The sequence below is a fragment of the Rhea americana genome, unplaced genomic scaffold, assembly GCF_003343005.1.
Source record: "Rhea americana isolate MKP2758 unplaced genomic scaffold, rheAme1 scaffold_10, whole genome shotgun sequence".
NCBI lineage: Eukaryota > Metazoa > Chordata > Aves > Rheiformes > Rheidae > Rhea > Rhea americana.
The window spans coordinates 5,826,072-5,853,014 of NW_028185039.1; positions in this window are offsets into that span (position 1 = coordinate 5,826,072).

A 26,943-nucleotide genomic window follows, 5' to 3' on the forward strand; every position below is an offset into this window, starting at 1 on the left:
GAAGAACTTCTTTTGCTGTATTAACTAGGGCAGCCAACACGGAGGTACCCAAAAGCCTATGGAAAGTTTTGTGGACATATACTCCACTGTTTCTCCCAGGTGTGCTACCAAGCACCTCGAGCTCCCTTCACAGCTGAAAGCCATGCAGGAGGAGGAAGTGGGCAAGCACAGGCAAGCGAGAGAGGCAAGATCTCCAGGGCAAGGTCTCTCTGATGAAAGACAGCAGCTCTTTATGACTTCTACACCCAGTTCATTGGCCACTAAGTGAATGACATCATATGCCATGTTTCATTTGCAAGAAATAAAGGTCCTTCATTAAAGAACTCATTAAAAGGTTATTTTTGCCCCCTTCATATGGAATTAAGTACCTGGTTGATTTTCCTCCCATTACAGATTACACTGTTTCCTAACCAAAGTGAGTACAATGAAGATAAGAGATGGAGAGTCACGTCCTACTCTTGTCAACCATTCTGCACTGAAAGATAAATACTAAATCATACCTTTTAGAACCAGACCTGCGTGCCCAAGCCCAATTTATAAATCTTAGAGGAAGTAGTAGGGTGCCAGCCACAGGCTTTGGAGAGCCAAATTCAGTTCCCTGCATCATCCCAGACTACTGAGGAGGTTGGGGGGGCTCTCCTCTGATGACCTTGTTCTTAGCCTGCTGGTGCTTCAGATCACCATCTGCAAAATGAGGAGATCACCACATATCGTGTAGCAGTTACAGCCTGGTCAAATCAAGACACTGGGACCAATTAAAGTGAGCAAAAAATACTTATGCTTAACTATAGAAATAGGCTGTTTGTGACTAGCTGCCACTCTAAGAGTAACTGGGAGCCAAGAACTTGATATTCTACTATGATTTTGTATTTCTCTAGGATTAACTACATTATTTAACAGAACAACTTTAAACTTAATGCATCTGAGAAAATACAATCTTCAGGGTCTTTTATACTTACTTCATTCAGAGCAGAGATACTAAAATTCCCATTTTAGAGACTCAGCTTTGTTATTAAAATTGTATGTGCATCACAGTCCTTAAAAATCTTTATTAAACTAAGGATTAGGCAAGGACTGGAACAGACAGACAGTATATTTTCATTCAATCTCCTTTAAAATAAGGATGCATGCAACATCATTTCATTACTCTTTAATGGTCTTAAGCCTATTTAATAGCACAGTAATATTCCAAAAAGGAAAAGAAGAATGTCATTCTTTCTATGGCAGATAAGCAGCTAAAGCTGCTCAATACCTTAACCAGGATATGACTGTGTTAGCTCTGCTACATTACAGCACAGCTAATGAAACAAAGCAAAATGATCAGCTGCAGACTGCTTGGAGTACAGGAGAGTGACAGGCGGCGTGCTTCGAGGGACCGCCACGCAGGCAATGGTAGCAGCAGGCGCCGTACTCAAACCAGCATTAAACCTGGTTTGTGTGTCGCAGCTGGCTGCTTCCCTGCTCCTCCGCTGGCACTGCCCGGGCTCGGGGCTAGACGAGGAGCAGCGCGCAGATCTTGACGCTGCTCTGCAGCTTGTCTGCTCACCTCCGCTCGTCTGAGGTGACAGCGGGCCAGGAGCAAGGGAAGGCAAAGCGCGGACCTGTCCTCGCAGCCGGTCAGCGGCGTTGGCTCCTGCAGCCAGCGGCTGGTCCTGCTCCCTGGTCCGAGCGCAGCGGAGGTTCCCCCCGCGCTGCAGCTGTGCGGGGACAGCCTCAAAGGAGCAGGGGACACTCTCAAGCCCAAGGCCGGCTGCCAGCCACGCGACCCCGTGGGAGCTCTGCCTGCCTGTGAGCTCTGCTGGCTGCTCAAAATGAAACAGGATGGGCTGTGTTTTGCACAGCCAAAAGGTACAGATTTAAGACAAAATGGTTCAGGGAGCTGAACCCACAAAAAGTCTCCAGTGATTTTACTTGCTTAAAGCAGCCTACCCCACCTTACACAAATGCCAGGACAGGGGACGAAGCAGAAGCTGGTGGCTGGGGCAAGGGGAGGGCTGCAAGTGCCTCGTTTGCTCCTGCACAGCAGTTTCAGCCAGGGCATTGCAACCCCTCCGAGCACTGTCAGTACGACCACCCCTCGCGTCTTGGCGCCGCTGCTGTTCTTCTCCCGCCTGGGCACTCCCCTCCATTTTTGACACCTTCAACATGGAAGGCACTGGATTTGCCTTGTACACCTGTGATTAATCCAAACTTAAGGTTGTAGTACTTGCTGCTATAGCATCTCTCCCCAAACCTCCACGTTTCCCTCCAGGAGCCTGCCAGCCGTGCAGCTCGTACACTGGCTGCGCCGGTGGAAACACGCCAGCCGTCCGTTACCAGAGCCCTCTCTGTGCCGCCGTCCTTCACAACGAGCACAAGCACAACCCACGGATTTTGTTTTCCAAGACCGTGTAAATCATCTGAATATTTAGTGTCTTAGCCTAAGGATAAAGTTAGCGTCACTACTGCATGATCAGAAGTCCTAAGGCATTGAAATGAAGTCTACTTTTATGAATGAACAACAGAAGAGATTTTGATGCCTATATATACATGAACGACCATAGGAAAAGAGGATAACAGGCTATTGCACTGCCTGTTTTCTATTAGATCGGTGCTCAAAACAGATACCCCATCACTTAACTCCATTCTTTCATCAATCCCTCTCATGATATTATCAGGCCCAGTGTATCTAACTTAAAAAAAAAAAAAAAAAAAGAAAAAGAAAAGTTAGCTGTAGTTTTCTTTCAGCCACTTTCTCAACTGCCCCCAAGTCACACTGTCTCATAATATTCCCAACACTCATATTGAGCAGGATTTTGACAACTTAATTCATCTGTTTTCTAAGTACACCATTTTCTCATCTTTGCAGGCTTTCTGCTTTTAGGCAAAGCCAGAGATCAACTGGACAGGGAATTGTGAAATACATATTTTCAGTCTAGTACAACCTGTTTCTTCCAGGACTGCATAAAACAAATGCAAGCAGTAACTCCAAAATGTGGCTTCAAATGCATTAGGAAGTTTAGAAACTGACTGGCTTTTGGTTTAGTTTAGCGGACTGTGGAGTAGGGTATAGCTGCAAAATAGAAACCAGTCTGAATTTTAAGTGCTTTCAGAACCACTCACACATCACAATATTGAGTTTTAACTTAGGTTATTCTGCGGACTCCGACATCGTAATGTGAAATAAGCCAGCCGGGGAGAAATGGTATGGATAAACACTAGTCACGAAGAACCGATTCCCGGGAATCATGGAAACCCGTACCTCCCTAGCCTTACGAAAAAGCGCCAGGAGGAGCCTCAGTCCTGCAACGCCCCAGCGCCAATCCACAGGCAGGATCCACATGCAGGCGCACGCGCCTCCTCTGATTTAAACACACGTATTTCCCAGATGGTTTCTGGATGTCAAGTTTCGCAATTTTTTTTAATGCTCTGACTGCGAGGGACCGGCAGGGACTGTCCATTAATTTGGAGAAGTAATCACAAGGTCGTGGCACTTTTTGCAGACAGGAAGAGCTGAGTATTCACGAGGCAGTATCTACACTACAGAAGTCATCATCTTCTCTCATTCACACTGATGCAACTCCTGTAAGTTCTCTGGATCCAATTCTGATATACATCTGTGGAAAGGAGCGGATATTTGGACTCCCTGGCTTTTGTGCTATAAGTGGTGATAACTCACTTTACTTTCTTTAAAAAAATCTTAAAAGTCACAATTCTCCTATTATTATTCTAACAGAAGTTCCTAGTAGTTAGTTTAAATTAGAAAAAAAATCAGATTCAAGCGAAAGCTGTGTAGTTCAGGATACAAAGGGTATCTGAGTTAAAGTTCAGAATCTTCTTCTCTTAATGCAATAATATAGTTGGGGGGGGTTGCCCTGAGGGTGGTACTATATTCATATTTCAGCTTTAATTAGCTTCTCCAGGATTATTAGTGCTTCTGCAAGATCATTTCCTCAAAGGTCTAATTACAGATACCGGATATATTATCCTAGTGTTTGGTAACCTTTTATAGCACAACTGACTTGAGCTTCAGGCACACAAAAATCCTAGGTGGGGAAGCAAAAGAAGTTATATCAGATACCTTAAAAACAAGTGGGGCAGAAAAGTCAGGACCTGCCCTTCTGTGCTGGAGCTTCATATGGTATGAACTGCACTAGAGAGAAAACTCATTATCTGAGTTAACAAAAAGGAACCTGCTTATAAACAGAAACCAAGAGATATTAAACAGTTATTTAAGTTTAGCTGTTTAGAAAAAAAAGTTGAATGTGTGCAAAAAAAAAGAAAAAGTACATAAACCAAAAATCTAGGATTATTGACACTGAAATCTGAAGCATTTAATCTGGAAGATGAAGATTCTAGTCACACAATAATCTGATTGAAGCAAAGAAATCACGGAATGGAAATTACTCTGCCTGTCCATCCACTCATGGACAGGAAGGATATGAAGGTCCCTGAAAGCAGTGGAACAGATGCCGTGTTTCTGGATATGTGCAGAGCAAGTGAGAGAATAACTGATATTTGAAGGAAGGTTTTTTGGGGGTTTTTTGGGGTTTTTTTGTTTTTTTGTTTTTTGATTTTTGGTGGGTTTTTTTTTTTGCTAGCAAGCTTGTTATGCATAATTAGTGCTTTTGATTTTATCTACATTCTCTACCTTCTCAATATATTGGTTAGTTCTTTCACTCTTCTGAGGAAATACATGTATCTTGCTAGTCTGTACTATTCCTCAAAAACTAAGAGCATATCATTGGCCATCACAAAACTGTTTTTTAACCTCTGCCTCGATCTAGGTTTTGAGATGCTCTTGAACAGGTCATCTCCCAGCTAGCCACAACATCCTCTGGTAGAAAAAAAAGAAGGAAAAAGAAAGTGTGCATGTGGGGCGGGTTACACAGCTCTTCTGCACTGAAGAAATTAGTTTGACATTCCATAATCTCCACAATCTTTGTGTTTCAAGTACTGCTCCAAAACAGCTGGCCACTACTGCATTCTGGGATCTCCACAGAACCCATCAAGACTGATGTTTTCCAAGGCTAAACCATCTGCTGGAAAGAGTCTTCCTAGCATTCTAGCTTCTGCCAGCTGAGAAGCTGGTCTACAAACCTGCCCTCCTTGGTCACACAGTCCCCCTTCCTGGGGAGCCGAGATCCCTGTGACATAGGAGGGGCAAGGCCAAGTTTCTCTCTGGAATACCAAGCACAATGCAGAACATCAGAAACATCAGGTCACATTATACTAGTAGAAAAGTTTTCCCCAAGGATCTAAGGACATCAGGTTCTTTGAGTAAGGGACATGTCATCTTACAGTATGAAGATGCTTTTGAAAAAAGATCACCCCTTTGAAGATATTATAAAAAGACAGCAAGAACAACTACTGCCCATGTGTTCAGAAACACTTAAACCTAGCCAATCAACTGTATGTTCTTGCTCTGTAACTTTAGTACTTTGCTCCTCACTCAGGAATAAAATGCTCCCCTCTCCTCTTTTTATTTTTTAATATCCATTAATTAATGAGGTTGCAACAGTATAAATGATTTAGACTGAAGTGCTCTGACAGTTTATATGTCATGAGTAATTGAGTAATGCCATGTCAGACTCTTTGATATTTATATTCGGATGAATGCCACATAATGTGATGCAGATACTAATGACGAACATAAATATTTAGTATTCCAAGCAAAGCCTACTGGCACAACTAATTTGGCCTTAACTTTGCATCTCCCTGCAGTCTTGCCTGCCCGCTATTCACTTAAAGGCGTATTTCCAGAGAATCTCTATCAAATAAGCCCTCAATGCAGTAACAGCTTTTGCCAAGTACTCTTTTTTCTTCTCCTCAGAGTAGCAAACTCCACTTATATCACTCAACAAGTCCCTGGTGTCTTTAAAGTCCAGCCGAGTTTGTAGCAGGGTGATAAGAGCCCCAAATTTCCTGAAACCACATTGTTTGGGCACCACTGTCTGCTGGTACCTGCAGAGACCCTTGTCCTCCTCCGCACAGAGACGCGGCCAGTTGTATTTGCTCACTTGGTGACCCAAGTGGAGGGTGAGAATGTGCCACCCTTCTCAGTAACTCTGAAGAATATTTTGAATGAGAAGGGAGAAATCCTTCCCTTCTGCTGTTCACACTCTACTCCTCGGTTCGCAACAGCGGGTAATAGCTGATCACAATGTTTGTCACCTACTGCACCTCCCTGGCCCAGTGAGAATTTTGCTTTTCCTTGGCAGTGCTGAAAAGGAGACCACGTGCAGCCTCAAACAGCTCTGTAAATTCAGGACTTACAAAACACACTTTAGAAATAATTATTGCTTTCTCATTTATTCTCTCCTTAGATATTTCACAGTGTAGGTTATTTTTCAACAGCTGTGGTTAATGCTGCAATGACTATGGCATGACTGCTTTGTCTAGTGCTTAAGCCATGGAGAACATTTTCCCCCCAAAACTATTCTCTCTAAGTAGTAGCTGACAAGCAAGGCTGTGAAATGAGGTGCCATGCCCTCCTAATGCCTGCCCTGCACAGTTCAAGTTACAGACAAAAACATCCACAATGTTAGTTGCAAATTAACAGATATGTATGCAGTATTGGGAGGCTCAACTGTTGATGAATGTGTGAGAATCTAAGCATACAAAAAACCCACTCACCTTTCATTGCAACTCATAAGAGAAAAATACATTTGGGCACATCTCAGTGATCTATTTCTTAATATTTATTTTATTATTTGTATTATACTCTAACTTGCTCTTTAACCATTATGCAGTCTAAATAGATAGGACAAATGGAAAGACACCAAAATATTTGCTGAAGGAGCTGCAGCCACAAATTTCAGTGTTCTGCAAACACTGCAAATGCTGTTCTATTCCTAATCTCTGATGTGCTTGCACCATCCTTTCCCAGTTCAGCATCATTTACAAATACAAAAACATCCTCTATTTCATTATTGATTCCGATCAAGGCAACATTTCTGGCCTAGTGGTGACCAGCTTGACAGGACTAACCAGACAAGTTTTGACCAGTTACATGGGGACAGTGTTGTTCTGAAGCTAATTAGTTCAGGTGAGAGCTGTGGCTAATTCTCTTAAGTGCAAGTCTGTCCTAATGCAACTGTACTGCTTTTGAGGCCTGAATTAGTAGTGTCTATGCCAACTGGTACAACGGGCCAACATGGACTTTCCCAGTTGCCCAGTTCCACTTAGGAGTTCTCCTTACCATGCTCCTGTGTGCAGCACAGGTAGGACCTTCAAGGCAAAGAGGTCAGCAGTGAGACAGAGGAAAAGCTGCTAAGCTTGCAGAGTGGTGCAAGAAAAATAAATGTATGCAGCCTCTTGAAAGCATGTTCCACAAATATATAATACATTTGCATATTGGACAGTAACGATCTAGACTGAGACTGCAATAGTTAATCTTGTGCATTACAGATGTCAAGGTTCTGCTTTGATGGGTCTCAGCAATCAGTTGTTTTAGAAACAGCAAAGTGAGAATCCTCAGATCCAACACATTAAAAGAAATTCCCCACAAGTCAAACCCCCTGTAGCACTGAGAAAGTAGGATATCACAAGAGAAGGGATTCAAGTCCTACTGTTACAGTAAGCACTGCTCCAGGACAAACGACCTCCCTTCCGTGTTACAGAACACGGCAGACAAGAACCTAATACATTATACAACAACAGAATATAAGAGACGGAGGGTGGAAGGGAAAGAAGAGATAACTGAGAACATCTCCCTGTTTCTATCCTAAGAGTGCCTTGTATCGCTCACCAAATAATAGTTCTAGCATTTCACTCTGTTCTTAACGTAAGTTGTACTTACTGAATGAAAGGGCAGGTTTCTGGGTATTGCTCTTAGCAGAATAAGAGCACAGGAAACATTTTTCAATGTCACTTTTGAGATTTTACTTCCTCATTGCTGGCTTGTTAATATGCAGCACACTGTTTCAAATATAGTGTTCAAATTGTTCCTAAGGACAATTAATAATCATCTTAATGAAAAGGATCATTTTCATTAATACAGACAAATGACAGACGCAGTTTCTGCCCTCCCTTTCTCAGTCATTCTCAAGAAAACTGGAAGGTTTGATTAAATCTTTATATCCAGAACAGAGAAAGAGGAAAAAGTAAACATTCATCCATACGCCTGCTCTTTACCGATAAATATGCTATGATTAGCCCTGCCTGGACACAGTATTTTCTATCATTCATCCTTAGTCTAAAAGGCTCATTACCAAGTTTGGGGTACCACCTATTATGAAAAATACTTATTAAATTCTGTATTATTTTATTTCAAGGAAACTGAACTAAATACAGAGTAATCAGGAAAGACATTTTTCTTGCCTAAACACAGGGTAAGGAAATTGCAAGTCAGTATCTACATAGGTAGGATAGTAACGGGCTAGCAGAATATAATCCCATATTAGCAGAGGCCTAATCACTTTTACCATTTCAAATAGCCTTTTTACATTGCAGTCACACCTACATGAGCAGCATATTTCTATATTTATCCATCATTAATCTATAACTCTTGAATGAACTGAATTCTCTCTCCCTCATTAAACTTTGTCATTCCAGTTGCCATGTGAATAAGAGACTCATTCTATGCATATGCATAAATAAAGTCAATGTTCATTTACTCACAACACGTACTGAATTATTTAATGTTTGCTGGCTAACAGAAAAGTTGTCAACCTGCCATTCAAGTGAATGGTGTAGTGTGTCCTACTCTTTTAAAGATTATTTACAATGCAAGGTATTTGCATGAACGTGAATAATGAGATGTTTGGCCTACATTAATCCAACACAGATTTATTAAACTTCTCCCTTCCCTTAGTGCTGACATTTTTCAATGTGAATTTTCCTACTAATATGAGTGACTGGCACTACCCATGACAGCATTTTACAGCAAAAGATTAAGGAGCTCAATCTGTCTACAGTTTGTCACAAAGAAAATCAAAAGGTTACAGAACTACAATACCCCTTTGCAGGGAGAAAATACTAGGTGATAAAAAGCTCTTCAGGATAGTGGAGATGAGCACACAAAAGTCAAATGTCTCGTAATGAAAGCCAAACAAACTCAAATGAGAAATAAGCAAAAATATACAAACTTGTGAGCACAATCAATTAGCAGAACTAGTTACAAAAGAAAGTAGTGGGCTTCCCATATTTTGATGTCTTCAAATTTGACTGTCTTTGTGGAATAGAAGCGTTAGACAAAGAAGTTACTAGCACAATCTGCTCAAGCATCTTAACTGCCTTTGAACTTCAAAGGACTTGGAACAGACTGTTCCCACACAGGGACTAATCCACAGAAACCTGAATCCAAACTACGAGCTCTAAGAAGACACTAAGAGTAATATGTACTAATACACATGCTAAGAACACTGTGCAGTGCTCAAGGCTGCCTCCTCTAGTTCAATTCAGTCTTACACATGAGCCAAAGCCTCGCAGGTCTCCCACACTGCCCACATCTTATCAGTGAGAGCAATAGGTCTTGAGGTCAAATCAGCTCGCCACTCATGCAAGCACACGTTGTTCTCTTCTACAAGTTCTCACAGATCTTGCTAATACTTACTGGCCACTTCTCTCAATACGTATGAACACAGCCCAAATATCTTGCTGTCACCTGCAGCAACTCTGCTGCCACTGAAGCGGCAACAGTGTCAGAGCCACCTGCATGCTGCGCTCGGGAGCGGTACATGCTAGCTGTACTGAGAAATCTAGTTTTCCCCTTATTTAAGTCAACCCATACAATAAACAGTAAGGTTGTTGGGTAGGATGCCTCTTATACTTATAGTTTTTTCTGATAACACAACCAGGTATCAGTACGAATTAGCTGATTTACTTCCAGTATGTAACTCGCATGCAACTCTACTTACATGGACTTGTGCTAACACCAGCGTGACAGCCAGATGGTGTTAGAATAACTTGGGTACCACCTCTCTCACCACCGAGTGTTTTCTCCAAATTCTTCTTTGACTGCTACTTCAGGCCTTAATACAGGCCAGAGAACAAAACAGCAGTGTTTTTTGGGGTCACAGAAGATTTAATGAACAATATGTAAGCATTTCACCCTGGCGAAGGCAATAAAGGAAAAGTGAATATGGTTCTGGAGAAAAAAAAAAAAGGCACGAAAAAGGTACCATAAGGTCAAACACACTCATACAAACGAAAAGGTAAAATTTTGTCAACAACTCTTTCCACTTACTTCCTTCTGTATTTTGGTATTGATTCCTGCCCCCTCCCCAGGTCCCTTCATCTTGCGCCAATTATTAGTGATTGGGCTCAAAAACTTACTATTTTGTATGATCTCAACTGATCTAGTAAAGAATTCTTTGAAAACTACTATTATGGTGATTTATAGTCTAATTTTGGTTGCTATAGCATTTAGAGTCAGACTTATGACTGGGGAAAAAGTCTCCCACTCACTCGAATTTCAAGAAGAGGTTTCAGTATTGCAGGAGAAGGCTGACTGGCTGCAAAGCCGTATTTTAAAGTTTACAGCTAGTGCTCCTGGTTTGGTGTTGCTATGGCAACAAAGAGACAGTCTATAAGGTTTAAGATTTTTTGCAGACATTATAGATTTCTGAACGATACCATTTAAGATCATGGTTTTAGCCACTTTATGAGAGGAATCCATCTGAACAGTTTATTACCATAAGCACCAAGTTGTCATTCAGATTTCTCCATAGTTTTAAAAGCTGCAAGTTTTTATTAAGATAGAAACTAATGTGAGGAATTAAGTGCATTTTAACACAAGCAATGAGTTGTAATGCAAGAACATTGTGTAGGCTTTTACAGCTGGCAATAGACATTATTGCTACTCACCCTTTCTCTTCAACCAAGTTTAAAGAGCATAACCTTGGCCATAGCATCTCATTGCACAATCTCGGTCCCCTGAACCATATAAGCAAATCAAGTCAAGTCAGAGCTAAAAGCAGACAGAAGAATCCTGCTTTATCTCTTTGTTCCGCATATATCCAATTATGAGAGAGAGAGATCAAAGTGCTAGTGTGTATATGCATAGTACTCTGTATGAAAAGCAATATTCATTTTACTAGTGAAGACAGCAAGGTTGTCTTTTAAAACCTTCTCTCTAGTTCTGAATACTTCACCTTACGTATTTCCACATGGTTTTACAACTGCTAAGCACCACTATTTCAGAAACAGCTTCTTATGCTTGCACTCAGCTTCACCGATGTCAAAACGTGTGTTTAGATGACACTAACCAAGCTCGATAATGGCATATGATTTTCATGCCAGGCAAAATGCCTATTATTACCATACCTTAGAAATTTATATTTTCAAAATTATTTCTTTTGATTTAAAGCCTAGCAAATTAATTGCTTTTCAATGCATAATCACATCTTGTAGCAGCAGCATAGTCAGAACGACACTGCTGTATCAGTACTTTACAATAGTACTTACTTCAAGTTCTTACTACTTTGAAATCAAACCCTTCTGGAAGAGGTCCCCATTTTTAAAATTGCCCTTGTAGACTTCTTCGTTTTGGGCTTCACTACCACAATATCAGCCAGAAAAGTGCTTCTCCAGAAGCATTTCAAATAGAAATGCTGTAGTGTCTAGTGGACGTTTAGCTTATTTGAAGCACACATTTCCTACAAGTGTTCTGTGGAAGCCATCGCTTCCCACTTTCAAATAGTTGAAGTGGACAGCTTCAATCAACACTCATCCCCTCTCCACAGTCAGCTCTCTCCCCCTTCCCCTCCCTCCAATCTCTCCCATTTCATTCAGTAGATCCATTTTCTAAAGCATGGTTCAGCTAACTGCATGAAGCATCTCATGGGGAACTCCTTTTCATGAGGAAGTTGGACTAGGAGTTACACACAACCCAGCATATGCCTGGGCCTGCACTCCCATGACCTATGCTCACCTGCTGCAGAGACTTTGGGAAAATGGCACCAAAAGCTTTCAGGCATCTGGATTGCAAGAGTTGTTTATATTTGTCGATATAAAGATAGAGCTTAATTTCCTGCAGAAAACACTATTTTAGAAGAGCCCTATCAACATGCTGATGAAGGTAGTTTACTCATTCCCTTAAACTTCTTCAGTAGCTGTTGAGACAGACCTTACAGCAGTCTTAGCAGATGAAGCAGATGCCATTTTGATTTCAGATTTCAGTGACAGAGATGAACAGACATCTAATGACACAGGAGTACATGTTTGGTTCAGGTATTTGTCCAGCAGTAACAAAACTTCCTGAGACAGCTAGACCAACTCCCATTTTGCCCTGCATTCCCAATTACCACCTAACCATTACCTGAAACCCTCTTCCCTGTACAAATTTTTGTTTGGATCTAAACCTCCTATATCTCATGAACTGAAGCAAAACATAATTTAGGGACTCATTTTGATCCTTTTTTCAAATCCATGTGAAAATCTCATTTCCTCTTTGAATACAAAAATTACCATATATCAGTCAGGTTAAGCAAGAGCTACCATCAGCCACTTGGAATTTTTCCAGTAGCATGCAATTGCTTTGCTCAGTAACATCAAGTGTGTTATCTTTTGAAAATCAAACTGAGCAAATCAATATAACCTAACAATTACTTAGATATGTGTCTAATTCCTTTACATGCAATCTTAACTCTTCAGAGATCGCAACGAAAATTTACACGCAAGTGTCGCTTAGCTTAGCTTCACCTCCTTCCAGGTACGTATAACTGATATCAAACTAATATATGCTTATTGCTGCTTCTCTCCTTTCATAAACATCCTTGAGCATGTGGCACCCATGGCTTACAATGCATTTGGTTGGCAACATTCGGTTAAACTAATCTTCAGTATCGTTTCTACTCAAAACAATTTTAGAAGTGCCCTCTACAATTACTGCAGTAAAAAATAACACAAAGCAGACTCCCAGATACCTCACAGAGAACAGAAATGTCCCATTCAGTGCAATAGCAGGGATAAAAAGGCTGCTAAAGAGCTTTTCATTTCTTATTGAAATTTCTTACACTGAAAATGTACTTCACCGTAAGGTCTTAAATAGGTCAAACATACAGTAGACACGCATACAATACATACTGTTTCCTAAGGGAGTTATGCTCCTGCTGAGTTTAACTCACAGCCTTTGATGCAGCCAAGCATGGCAAATACATGATCTCGACGTGTCATCTTTCTTGATCTAGTTTTTATCTTCTTTAATCTCTTTCCACCCCCTCTGAACACCACCCAGTTCCATTCCCTAAGCAAACAGCCATTTTCATGAGCATTCATAGGCAATTAGTGCAACTACACAGTACCTCTAGTTCAGCATTGTACTGGAAATGAGGCAGTACATGTGTAAACAATGCATTTAAAGTTATTAAATGTAAAACCCACACTTTCACTAAGCACACACACCCACCCACCACACTTCTTTTAATCCAGTGAGCAGACCTAGAAAAGACAAAATTCTTTTCTTTTTGAATTACTGTCTGGGGGGGGGGTGATTATTATGTTTTCTACAAAAAAATTATAAGCCTCAAAGAAATCATTATGTATTTCCTTCAGAAACATACTGTAGCAATCTGAAGTATATTATTCAGAAGAGATCAGCTAGATTGCTAAAAGACTTCAGTCTTAAAGAGGTTTTATTTACCTTTCCCCGCCCCCTTCAAGGGTTTTCCCTGAGGCTCTAATCTGTAACAGAATATTTAGTTGCAAAACACCTCACGTAGCATTGTTGGTTACACTTATGATAAGATTCGATTCCTACTGGTTTTAAAAGCCGAGTGACAGGCTTTGCCAGCACATCTGTGACCTTTCCGAGGCAGCGGCCCAGAGGAACTGCGTCAACCGCTCCAACCTGTCAATGAGCGACCACTGCAAAGCCAGCAGGAGAACAAGTCTTGATGCCTGTAGTTAAACAACAGCACCTCAGGAGAGCACGTTTGTGATGTAGCTAAAGGGCTGAAAGGTCATTCTCAATGAATCTCTCCTTCCTCAGAAATAACTACCGTTGTTTCCCAGCAGCTCCTCTGATAGGGTCAGGCTGTTAGGCAGTGGCCTGGATCTGAAGGCATACAATGCTTTGGAAGAGGAAGTCTATTAATAGAGATGGGTGAGGGTTCATAATTTATTATACATTTAAGTAGTACTAAGCTTTTGACAGATGCTCACAAGCCAAGGCTTTAAACTGCCCAGGTAATGAAGGCACTCTGAAGCAACTGGCTTGCCCGTCTTTTCACACGCACGAGCTCACGTCCGGCAAGTGTTTCTGCACCTCACACATGCTGTGAGGGCCAAGAGTCTCCAAACACCCACAACAATTAAAGCATTTCTCCCCTCAAACATCCCAAAAAAACCAGAGTTTCCAAGCCTTCTAAGTTTTGCCACAGATTTTAGGAATCAAAACATATTTCCCAAAGTTTTGACCTAAAGGAGCTTGTACAATCATCAGGCTTTAATAAGGTGACACACAGCATGGGCCTGGCCTCAAACTGTACTGAGCTCCCGTCTAACTCACTGAATTTGTTGCACACTTTACTGTTAACTCAGGCAAACCTAAAGCAGCTCCAAGAAGGATCCATGGGTGATAAATGTCTCAAGTATCACTTTACTGAGCAAAACCTGGCTTTCAGGAAAATTTAAGAAGAAAGCAGGATTCCTCAGCTGAGGGCATCTGCTATGCCCAGAGCCCACACAGTAGGTGGGCAAGTACACGCACAAGACTGTTGTTGTACATTTAAGCCTCCTGAGATACCTCAGGGAACATTACAGCAGTCATTCAAACACAAGAGAATCCTTCTTCTTTATCACACTTTTTCGCTCACCTTCCCAGACTGCGCTCTGCCTCGCGAGGCTGCTCCTCGCACCCCGACCGGTGCCGCACTGCCAGTGCTTCTCGTGCTGCCTCTTGCTGCTCTCTTGGTTTTCTTGCTGCCCCCTAGCTGCTTCTAGGTGTCTCCAAATCTGTTCAAATGACATAAAAATCTAATTGAAACCATGTCTCTCTGTTCACACTCATCCTAGTCTCTGGATACTTCAGCTGTCCTTAAGCAAAGGCACATTTAGCACTTTATCTGTACTTAGTCTGAGTGACGGGAACAAGCATGGATATCAGTCTAAGTCCACTGGGATCCTTCCTAAAATGTACCCATTTTTTAGCATAACAGGAGTATCCAAAAGCTAAACAATATTTTCTAACCACCTAAAACCTACTATGAGCTGTTTCATTGCCAGCTCTGAGTACAGTGCAAGTGTCTCAAAAGTAGCTCTTTTACTACAAGCAAATATGAGTTTGAAATAACCTACATCATATTTTATGTTTTTATTTCCCTGAATCTACCATCTTTGATGTTTTCCTTCCTTCGCTTAAAAGCTTTTCTAATCTAGAACAGCATACGGAACTGTGCTGGATAGCACAAACAAGGTCCAGCTGTGTAATTTGGCAATAGTCTTGCAATAACTGCTTTCCCAAACCCATTAGTATACTGTCCTGATGTTCCAGTTACCATTTAAGAAATGAAGTGAAGCTTAAACCGTACAACTTCTATAAAATCCTGGAGCTGGCAATACACTCAACACAATCATGCTTTTCAAAAATGGATTTTTTGTCCTAGTATTTCATTTCCAGCCAATCAGGGTCTTATTTATAAATCGTTTTTCACGTACATTACCCAGTGACTACTCTTTCTGTCTCTGCTCTGGTAATATTTTTGCCTTGTGCAAAGGGTATAATGGCAACACAACCAAGATGAACTCTGACATTACAGTCTCATAGCTGAGATGACAATGACATACAGCAAGATGTTAGAGCACTACAGTATCAAAAACATACCCTAAGTTCGAGTAAGGCAGGTAACTCAGTTTTAGCATCTCCAACCCAAGAAAACAAAGATAGCTCCACTGTTAACATGCAGCCAGGTTTATTCATTCAAAATAATATGCCATGTCAGCTAAATTTATCCTATCAATTCATCATTTTACAGGAGCCAGCTCAGGTGCCTTTGCTGGAAACTTGTCCTATCTCATGCAATGCAATGCAGATCAATAAGAAGGTGGTACAAAGTAAGTAGATGGGGCCTGTGTCTGGCGAAGAAAAAAAAATATGTAACTTAGAGCTATCAAACTGTTTTACTGCTTCTAAATGGACGTAAGGATTATATTATATTTCCCAGGTGATGTAATAGAAAAGTTTAGCTATTTAAACTGCTATGCTGCTTTGTTGGTAGAACACTAATGTGTTTTTCTAATGGGCAGTGGGATATTGCTCCCAACAAGTTCTTGGTTAATGGAAGCAGTCATACACGAGTTTTACGTCCAAAATAGATATAGCTCAAGAGCAGAACATAACCAGTCTCTTACGAGCAAAGAATTTTTTCTTCTCTACTGATGGTAAATCTTCATTTCCCCTTTAGGTGTTAATCCAGACTCTGGGAAATCAGACATATTTAGGAGGCAGAGAATAAATTAAGCCACTCTTCATCCCAGCAGTTTTGCACATCCATCATTCATGCCTACAGTCTCAGCCAGATTCAAAGTCACATCAGTTCAGCTAACAATACTAAGATTTTTAAACTCTGTGAGTGGACAGAATCCATATGATTCAAACCTGTCTTCTATTGAGTTTCCTCAGTGAAGAAGGCAGCTTAATGTGCAATTAAGATTCTCTACATTTATTTGCTATGTAAGCTGTTGCTATTATACCATAAATTATAAATGACAGCAACTAATGCAAAGGAGAGTCAGAAAGGTTATGGGAAAAACAGACTGCATCCCAGTCTCAGTCACTTTCAGGACTGCAAAAGAGCAGAACAGCACATTTAATGTCATAGTAGTCAATCTGTTAACATGATACAGGAGTACTATTTGAAGATGTAGAACTTTAGTACAGCGAATATTGAATTCCCTTAATAAGAGAACTATACTGTGCTGTTCTTACTTGTAAATTTATATAGAGTGTCGTAAGTGTATGTATAAATAACAAAGAATCAGTCTTGTGATGCAAATAATCCATACAAATAGTATCATAGTAATAAACTCTTTCAGAATTTTATCCCTAGGGCTCACAATAACTTCATCTGACAAGGAACTCAATAACATCATCAGTTAAGAGCTGGAAAGGTGGGATGGTAACTGGGTTTGGGGGTAACAGTAATGAAAAACTACAGATGCAACTTTTCAAAATGGAATTGATTCAATGAGAATGGAATGCACAGAATCATTTCAGCCTCACTTTTGTCTCTGTCTTTCAGAGTTAAAATACTTCCAAATTGATACACTTGAAACCATAGCAACTGCCTTGATTTCCTAGTGTAACAGCTTTATGGGTTGAATCCTAGAAGACAAAAAAAATTATTGGCACATAGCAATATTATTTAATCTAAATTGGGCTGCAGGCTCAAAACATTTTATCAAAATTCCTATGGAATTAACCATACTTAGTAATATAAGAATAGAATTTTAATAACCTCAAATTAAAGCAGGCACAGTTACAGGAGGGAGACTTGAAAGCTGAGCTTCTCATTTTTCTCTTTCAAGGAGTTCCAAGTTATTCTTAATTTTTAACACAGTAGAGGACCCTGAGTTGTGGCAGAGATAAGTTTGTTGGTTACTGTGCAGAACAGGATAAATTAAAAATAAAGACACTTCTCCAAAGAACTTCCAACTTAAACATAGAACAATAAATAAAAACATTGAGATAGGAAGAAACAATACTGCTTACCGAAAACTTAGTGGCTAAGGACAAAACTTTCCACATTTTTGTCAGTAAAAGTATTTCTAAGAAGGATTTTAAGTGATAGATAGGCAACATGAAAATTTTTCAAATAGGTGGTTCATGCTGACAGACAGGGTAGTGAGACTAGAGGAAAAGGTTGGAGGGAGGCCAGGCTCTTGGGCACAGCGGGAGAGCCCAGCTGGGGACAGAAAGCCAAGGAAGAGCCGGATCCAGAGCAGCATGACACAGAAACTGTCCAGGAAATCTGTTTTAGCAGAATACAACTACTTCTACAATTTTGGATACTGTTAACTGATTATTAATAGGTCATTGCAGATGATAATGTAGGTATTAATAGGCCTTTGCAGATCAGGAACAAGAGGAATTAAATGAGCTGGTTACTGCAATTTCTCCTAACAAAGCTCTTACCAAGACTGGGAAAATAATGCATCAGTGAAAAAAAGGGGTATTTTTGCCATATGATACTAATGTGACATGATACTAAAGCATCAGTGAGTTTTACTGTTTTTCTACAGAAAATTCATAAAATTCTTTGTCTTAGCAAAATTAAGAAAAAATGTAGCATAATTTCTTTTTAACGATGGTAAAATTGTAATTTTTCCCTATCAATATAATAAACATATTTCTTACATTCAGCAACTACCACTCTGAGGAAGCTGCACTGAATTTATTGGATCAGTTCCCAATAGGCTCCTGGACCATGTACAGGCTGCAGGGAGATTGTGTACACTCACTCTCATTCAAACCAGTAATTTTCCCAAGCCACACCAGACCGAGGAATTTAAGATACGACTTTCTCCACATGTTTTAATATATGGTCCTAAAATTTTGCTTCTGGGAGTACTTTCTCCTTTGTTTGCTTCCATTAAACCCATGTGTGCTGACAGTTGCATGCCTACTCTACTTATGAACATGGTTAGCTTCATAAATTACAACTCTCCATGCTGCTGGAGACTCAGCACCAAGACGCAGCACTGCTTGTGCCACTGTTAGCAATAGCTACAGCATTTTTCAGCAGCTGGCTGCGTTCTGCGGGTGATGAACAGGGCAATGCAGATTTCTGAAGACTGGGCCAAGGGGCAGACCCGGACCAGCAGGACCATCATATCTTTACCACCAGACTGCTTTTCCAAGATCGACAGAAAATGGGTTGGCAAATCCAAGTCAGGCCTCAAAGCGCGATTTCTGAAACCGGGAGCAGGTTCTCGGAAGCACGCTGCCACGCTAAAATGCAGAAAGACACCTTTGGGGCTTTTCATTCGTACTTCAGTAAATTCCATGCCAAACTTCCACAAATGCCACTGGCATCGAGATGCCTCACCTGTTTGGGCCTTTTCAAAATGTCACCCTTTAAACATACGTGCATATAAAACATGGTCCTTGCCCACATCAGAAAGCCCATATAACATCAGGTACGTACCATAGATACAAACAGCCTTTGGGAAGTGCTTCTCACTTCTCTGTACAGAAGACACAGGTTTCTAAGGTGCCCTCAGTCTTACCTGCCTCTAATGCCTAAAGCTGTCAAACATAACCAAAAAAAGCACCATCCTGTTCGTATTTCTTATCGATCAATCTTCTACCATGAATGGGATTATTATTTTCTTTGATTACTGTTTTCTTTGATGTTAGAATAGGGAGATATTTAGAAGCTTTTCAAAAACCAATTTTCTATTATTCAGACACCGATTTGAATTTATTGACTCAGAACAAGAACTACTTTTTTTATCTTTGATTTTTCAGGATTTTATTTTCTCTCCTCTTTCTTTTCTGTTCTTTCCTTCCCCTCCTAAGGTGGATGTGAACCTTAGGTAGCCTTAGGAGCTTTTAAATGTTAAACAAAACACATCAGCTTGCCATGCCTGTCTCAGCAGAAAGTCAATATCCACTCCAGCATCAGGCACCCAAGCATGGAGGCTACAGCAACAGCCTGTTTGAAATGCAGTAACAAAGCCTGAAACCAGTGTAAGTTAAGGTTTTTCTGAAAACTTGCAGCTAGAACTAACTTCATCTACTAAATTACAGAGACTCTAATCAACCTGGACTGAATTTTGCATATGAATCCAATGTGCAGCTAAGTGAAATTTTTGATCATTTTTGAACAAAATTTCAGTGCACCAGTATCTTTTGCCAAATTTATCGAATAAAGTACTTGTGGAACTTTTCCTATTCTAAATCACCTTATTAACAGAATTTTAGCTGAATCACCTGTTAATCATATCCTTCCAGCTCACATACATGCAAACAGTGAGCACGATACTTGTTTTCTTGCCACATAGCTCTGAAAACCCTTAGCTAAAAACTAAACTGATTTTACATGGGTCACTTCCCCCGCTGGATGACAACTGCTTTTCATCACTACCAATCTTGAGAAGTGTCTCAGCGGAGAAGTACCCGTGTTGAACAACGCACACTGTAAGTGGCCTGATGCTCTTCGCCCCCATAGACTAGAAGCAATGTAGCTAGTCCAGCACGAGCTTTAAACCTTTGCCTTATGAAAGTGGAAATAGTTTCATCCCTGTCAAAATCTACAGAAAGTAGACTTCAAAAATAATTTGTGTGATCATAAGCAGCCCAGGTAAGCACTACGTAATTTCACCCTTAAACAGGTGACCTTGAGAAACGTATCTAATCCGGGAACTGAATGGGTCCCTGCTGATGCTACCTGCTGAGAAGCAGAAGGTCCTTACCCACTTATATACTTTCCTCACCACCACAGTATGTAAACACCTCTGCTCTCAGGCATATGCTGAGGTACAGTGAATTGATTGAATTTCCATTTAACGCTACTTTGTTTCTTCAAAAGAAACTGCCATATTAATTTCAATATAATTTATCCAACAACCAGTCTCCTTTAAAATGCTTCCCATTCTCAGTGATGTGGTAATCCTGGAAAAAACATGCAAAAAAGGAACTTGTAGAACAAGAATTATTATGAAGAATTAGATTTCATTTAAGGTCCACAAAAGATTTTATAAAAGGTAACATCTACTAAAGTAATAATTTTCCATAAATTAAATTAAAGAGCCAGATCCTACAAAGCCTGACAAGCATTCCCACCAGGCAGTCCCTGAGGATCTCTACTGACGGCAGCACGACCAGACTGTGCTGTGAAACACAGCATGTGCTTCAGGCCTTGCAGGATTAGCGCTTTCAGAGAGCAAACGGAAAGATATTCAAAAGCACAAGTGATACAAGGTGGGTATGTGCTATGGGTAGATAGGGCAGTGTGCAGAACTGACTTTCAGGCTCTTAAAATAATAAATAATCCACCTATTACAGGCCAAGATTCAATAAAACAGATTAAGAGACTGATTTTGGGGTGGGGGGACTGCAAGGTGAGGACAGCGCTCATACCTGGAATGCAATGTGAGCCGCAAGCAGCCCAGCCTGCGCCCAGCATCACAGGAAAGTTCAGCCTTACGCTTGCCTTCAGACAGAGTTGTCTTAACTACGTGCTGTATAATAAGCATTTTTAAAGGTTAGAATCTGTATTCTGCCTTTCATTATTTTTTAGGTGATGCCTTTTCTCACTTCCATCTGTTCCATCTCTGTTCTTTGTACAGGAAAGCGAGTTGCACCTTTCAGCTTAATCGCTGGCTAACCTCACCGAGGGAAGCACCTCCGCTCCGCTGAGAGGTACGGGGAACCCGTAAGGCAAGCGCGGAGTGCCGGCCAGCTGCGGAAAGGAAGGGCAGGCAGAGCAAGGGAAACGCCGCAGCGCTCTGCTGTCTGCGACGATTAATCCGATAACAACCCTGGCCGGCTGACTGCTGTCTGTAACGAAAACACGTTACACTAGTGAGTGACGGACAAATACGATCAGGGCAAGAAGCACAACGCTCTCTTATAAAGATTTAGAAAGATTAAAGAATGAACAAAAAACTATCAGCTACACATCTCTCTCATCTTGATGCCATGACATGTCATTTTACTTGAGAATATTAATATAAATGTTCTCTTAAATATTTTTTTTTAAACAGAGGACATTTAAGGAGAGCACTGAAGATACCAGGAACACAAATCTTACTAAAATCTTAAGTAGTTGTGAAGAAAGCTTCACTAACACGAGCTAGGCTGTGAGCCCCTAATGCCAGTGTCACTGCTAACACAGCTAGGTTAGCCAACGTGCGCGAGGAAGCACCACGACCACCACGCCGAGTCTGAAACACAAGCCGTCGTTACCAAAGAGGAACCACACTCCTCCTGGCTGACGCAGCTTTAAAAGTGCTCGCTGTTTGCAGGACTTAACTAAAAAAGACTAAAAATATTTTTGAAGTGATGTAGGTATGTCAACTACACAGCGGAAACATTTTAAACCAGGAAATTCGTATCAGTGGAAAACTGATGCCAACCACTGCCCATGCTTTCAGAAGACACAAACCTTTCTTCCAGCACTTAAAAATAATGCAAAGATTTTACACTGAGAAAAGTATAAAAATATTGAGAATGGCAATGGGTATTTATCCTCTGAGTGTTTAGGTGACTCAGGAGCACAAGAGCCTCTGAGAATTAACAGACATGTCCATTCAAAAGTAATTTCAAGACACGTCAAGAGGTCCTCTACTATGGATATCTTTTCACAGTACCGTGTAAGAGAAACGTAGACACAAGATTGGGTTAAGTAAGATAATGTCTATTCCTAGAGACATAAAACCCTTTTGAAGGCCCAACCTTTATTTAGACAATCTTTTAAAGATGTCTGCTATAAAGAAACTCAGAGGTTACACAACTGGAGCCCTGGGCAATCTGTTAAAATACACTAATGAAGAAACAGAGCAGTTCAGTAAACTCGGCTGGATAGGGGCTGCCTTGTTTGTATAGTTCTTGACATAATGAGGCCTCAGTCATATCTGGGCCTCTGGGAGTTCCCATAATATAAATGTTCATTACAACAACAACATAGATAACTAGGCTAATTTAATGTCCTCCTGCAGAAGCCCCACTGGAGTCTTACAGTACATTGCAAAACCCGATTCACTACAACTATTCATGAAATTAGCCATAAATCAGGTTTTGCTTTCATTGCTAAAAAAAAAATTAAAAAAAAATTTTTAAATCCCTTTAAAAACTATTTTATTGAGGCATAACAAAGATCAGAAATTACATAGGCAAGCCTGACTCCCAGAAGGGCACTGTCTGTCCACCAGCTTTTGTCATGAGCCTGACCTGTCAAGACCACTCCATGCTGGTGTTTCCTGGAGATACCTCCTTACACATACCAGTCGCCTTTTGGGAGGACACAGGATTAGTGACGCACAGTCTGGCTCTGGAGATGCAGTACCACTTGCAGAACTACGCTGCCACAGGGCACCCTCCTTCAATTTCTCAGTCACCAATTCAGCCCCTCCATCATCCCCTGAGCTCCTCCTTCTGGAGCATGCACACAAAGTGGGATTGGGTTGCTTCCTCTGGGAAAAGAGCTGTGCTTTCAGGATAATTAAACTGATTATAGGAAGCTACAGCACAATACAGAGAAGCTTTAAAGGAAATATAAATTTCCCAATGATTCTGCTACTGGTCCACAACTAGACAGACATTTTCTACAAGAGGGATATGACACAATTATAGATTAGTTGCATGAGTTCAGTTTGGATATACTAAGAATACTTAGTGAAGGAATGTTTTGGCCAAGATCTGGAAAAATAAATGGTCTAGTTCTTTGGGGACAGTAAAAGGCATGAGAATTTTCTTGTTGACATCCTCTTCCTCACTGCAAAGGACAGGACCCCGCATCTCTCCTCCATCCCTCCCTCCTCCTGCCATGTACTGTTGGATGGTCCTTTCCCAAAGGTGCATTTCAGCTTTGCTTTTACACTAGTATTTGGTGCAAGGGATCTGATACCTTGGTACCCTGAATTCATACCTATTTTCAAGAGACTTTAAAATGGTCTTTAGTATTTTAACAGTTTGTAAAAGCAGCCAAAGGCAAAAGTCATTCATTGCACATTGCACTGGCTTTCTATTCTTCTCTAGAAGGAAAGGAAATTCAATTTTAACACCTTTTCTAGGAGCAAAGAAACATCAGGGACTCACAATGACTCCTCCCTTCCTCTCCACTCACACAGCCCAATTCTTTTAACTTTTGTCAATGCCTTTAGAAATATCATTATAAACACTCTTCAGTTTAACAGTTATATTGTGTTGGAGAGGACAAAATGAGCTATGTCACAAGAAAGAAAAGGAACTGGGCAATACTGATGATCGCAGTGATGGGCACAGTTAGCTGAAGCAAGCAGCCAGGCACTTTGCGCTGGGTACAGGGAACAGGTAGCCACACTACTTCACATCACTGTTCTGAAGCGCCAAGTCCATAAAAGCAGGCTTTATCTGGAATTTGTATAGTCTTTCAAGGGGAGCCCGTTGCCAGAGGCCTTCATCCCACCAGCTGCATTCATGGTAGCATGCATTCACAAAGCATAGAGAGTTCTCCAAACAGCAGATAATTAGACCTGGAAACAGCTAGTGTGGAAATATCTATCAGCTCAACACGAAGCCAAAGTAAAAGAACAACTTTAGCATCCTAAGTCAGGGCTTGTAAGTAGTCACAGGCTATCTAGAAATCATGATTCTTTGACTTAGAATCACACAGCCATTCTGCACACAAGCATCACCACCCTCAAACTCATGATTTTTTTAGAACCAAACTTCTGTCTCAGCAGCAAAATTTCATCTCTTTTATTTATGGTTCTCTCAATTCTCCGAACCATTAGGCTCTAACAGGAGCAAGGAGGTATTGCACAGAGTCACCATCTCTTCCCACCCAGAAGCAAGCCCATTACTCTTCCCTGCTGGCACATCCAGGTCTGGGTGGCATTGCAAGGTTGTGCTGATTTGTAGCACAAGAGAATTAGAGATGCCTCAGGCACATGTCACACAACCCTTCGCTTTCTACTAGAAGCTCACTGAATTATTTCCAAATATGCTATTGTGGTCAGCATCCGCCAAACAATCTCACTGCCCACAGCCTGGAAACGTACAGAATAGTGAAGGAGGTTTAGAAGAGATGCAAAGCGCTTGTCCTGCTAGGTGAGAGATTATATCATATACTCAGATTTGTTTATTTTCTAATGACAAAGTTGACACCCTCAAAATATACAATCATTCTGGAGGATGAGAGAAAGGCAACACTCCTCTAAGAACAGGCTAATTCGAAACCTAGTCTCATAGAGGTAATACCATACACCCTCAAAGAGGGTCACAGATTACTGCTGCTACAGATCAAGATTCTATTTCCGAGTGATTTAGAAGGGGCGAGAAAAAAAAAAAAGGAAAAAAAAAAAAGAAGGTATTTTTGAACTTAACTGAGAATTTGTTAAACCAGAGCAAAAGCTAATGCCCAAGTTACACTATTCAGAGAGCAAGGGGCCATATAACAGCTCTGTTCCAGCACACATCTCGCGAACCAGGAAGCCCCCCAACCTCAGTCCCAAAGCACCACTTACCTCTGTCTTTGCTTCCTCGTCTGTAAAATGGGAGAGGAATTTTGCAAATTTAGCTGGCATATTTTGATAATTTTAATATATTTGAGAGACACCACCCAGTATCAAGGCAAGTCATGGTTGCCATTGTACTAAAAAATAGTTTGCCTAGATGTGAAGTGACTATATCACCCTACGCATAACTAACAGAAACCAAAGAGACTTGCTCCGATCCTGCAGCTTTCTTCACACATCTCATTTTTCACTGCTAATGTAAGAAGGTCACTTTACAAGCCATTTCTAATGAAGCTGAATACAAAAAACAGAAAGTCTCCAGCCCTGCAATCAGGTTCCCAAACCCGTAAAGAACGTTCTACAGGATACCTACACAGCACCTCGTCAAGCAGTGTTATTTTTGCTCGCTATATATACTAGTATGTTAGCACTTAGTCTACTGCCAAAACATCATCTTAAGTCTGCAATATTTTCAAGCACTACAAACCTTCTGGCACAGAACCTGCTGCTATACCTTGCCTAAAGGTATCAACAGGATTTTTAGAGTGTGAGTTTCAAACTATACTGCTGCCAATTATTACAACATTAATTAGGAAAGCCTCATTATGCATTGTTTTTATTACAATATCAAATTCTAAAGTCATATGTTTAAATGAGGCTCCAATCATTTGAAAAATACAGCAAGCTTCTATTAGTTGAAGTTCATAAATCCTAATGGAAGGTGGAAATGGGACTGAGTTTTAGTAGCAGAGTTAGCAAATTAAAACTATGGCACTTAAATCTCAGCCTTGAAAATTCTCTCCTAAAAGTTTTGAAGCACAGCTTTGAATATTTTTGTTTGTTTGACTTTACCATCGTCAAAAAATCAAACTTATTTATTTTTAATTAGCAGCCACAGTTCTAAATTATTTGTCATTTTAATTAGATGTTTTTGATTATGAACACCAAAACAAAAAACTTGGGTAAGAACATAAGAAATATGTGGAGCTGTTCAACATTTTCATAAAATATAAATCATGCTAAGTAATTCTTTATAACTGTTTATATTAGCATCCAACAAAATATAGAAAGAAATAAAAATAATTTGTTGTTCCTTAAAATTATATTTCTACTAAAAATTATTCTGAATGTATACATTTTTCTCACATTAAATCACTATACAAAAATATCAGCTTATATACATTTTCAGTCATTTGAAATTCATGTAAATGCATCTTTAACAGGTAAGTGCTTTTATTTTTATTTTTCTTAGGAAAGACTTTTTTGTACTTGTAATACTGAACAATTGATTTTATGGGGGTAAAAGAGAACATGTTTTAATGCATGAAAAAGAACCAATTCCAGGTGAAATTGGCAAATAAAAGAATGACCTAGATCAAATGAAAAATGCTCGCTATCCAGGAAAGCCTATTTAGAATTATGAGAGAATAGTAAAAAATAACCCAAATCATCCAAGTAGACTACTGCCAACTCTCAATATTTTGACCCTAAAAAAAAAAAATCTCTTAAGTAGCACCTTTACCAGGTCCAATTTTCAGACACTCACATGAAAGTTTAAGTTGCTATTTTAAGATGGTTCTTGTGCCCAGAGTGAAAAGCATTTTATTAAATTTTCTCTACGCTTTGGGTGACCTTACAGCTCTTAATGTTTTAATCTTATTACAAAAGAAAGAACTGTGAGAAAAATTAAAAAGCGAAGAAATTAAACTAATTCAGGCAAAACAGCTGAGAGCACGCTCCGCGCAGCTGCTGCTCCAAGGCCCTGGGGCCGGCGGCCTCCCCGCCGCCGCCGCCTCCCCGCGGGGCTCGGCCTCCCCACCGCCATGGCCTCCCCGCCGCTGCCACGGCCTCCCCGCCGCC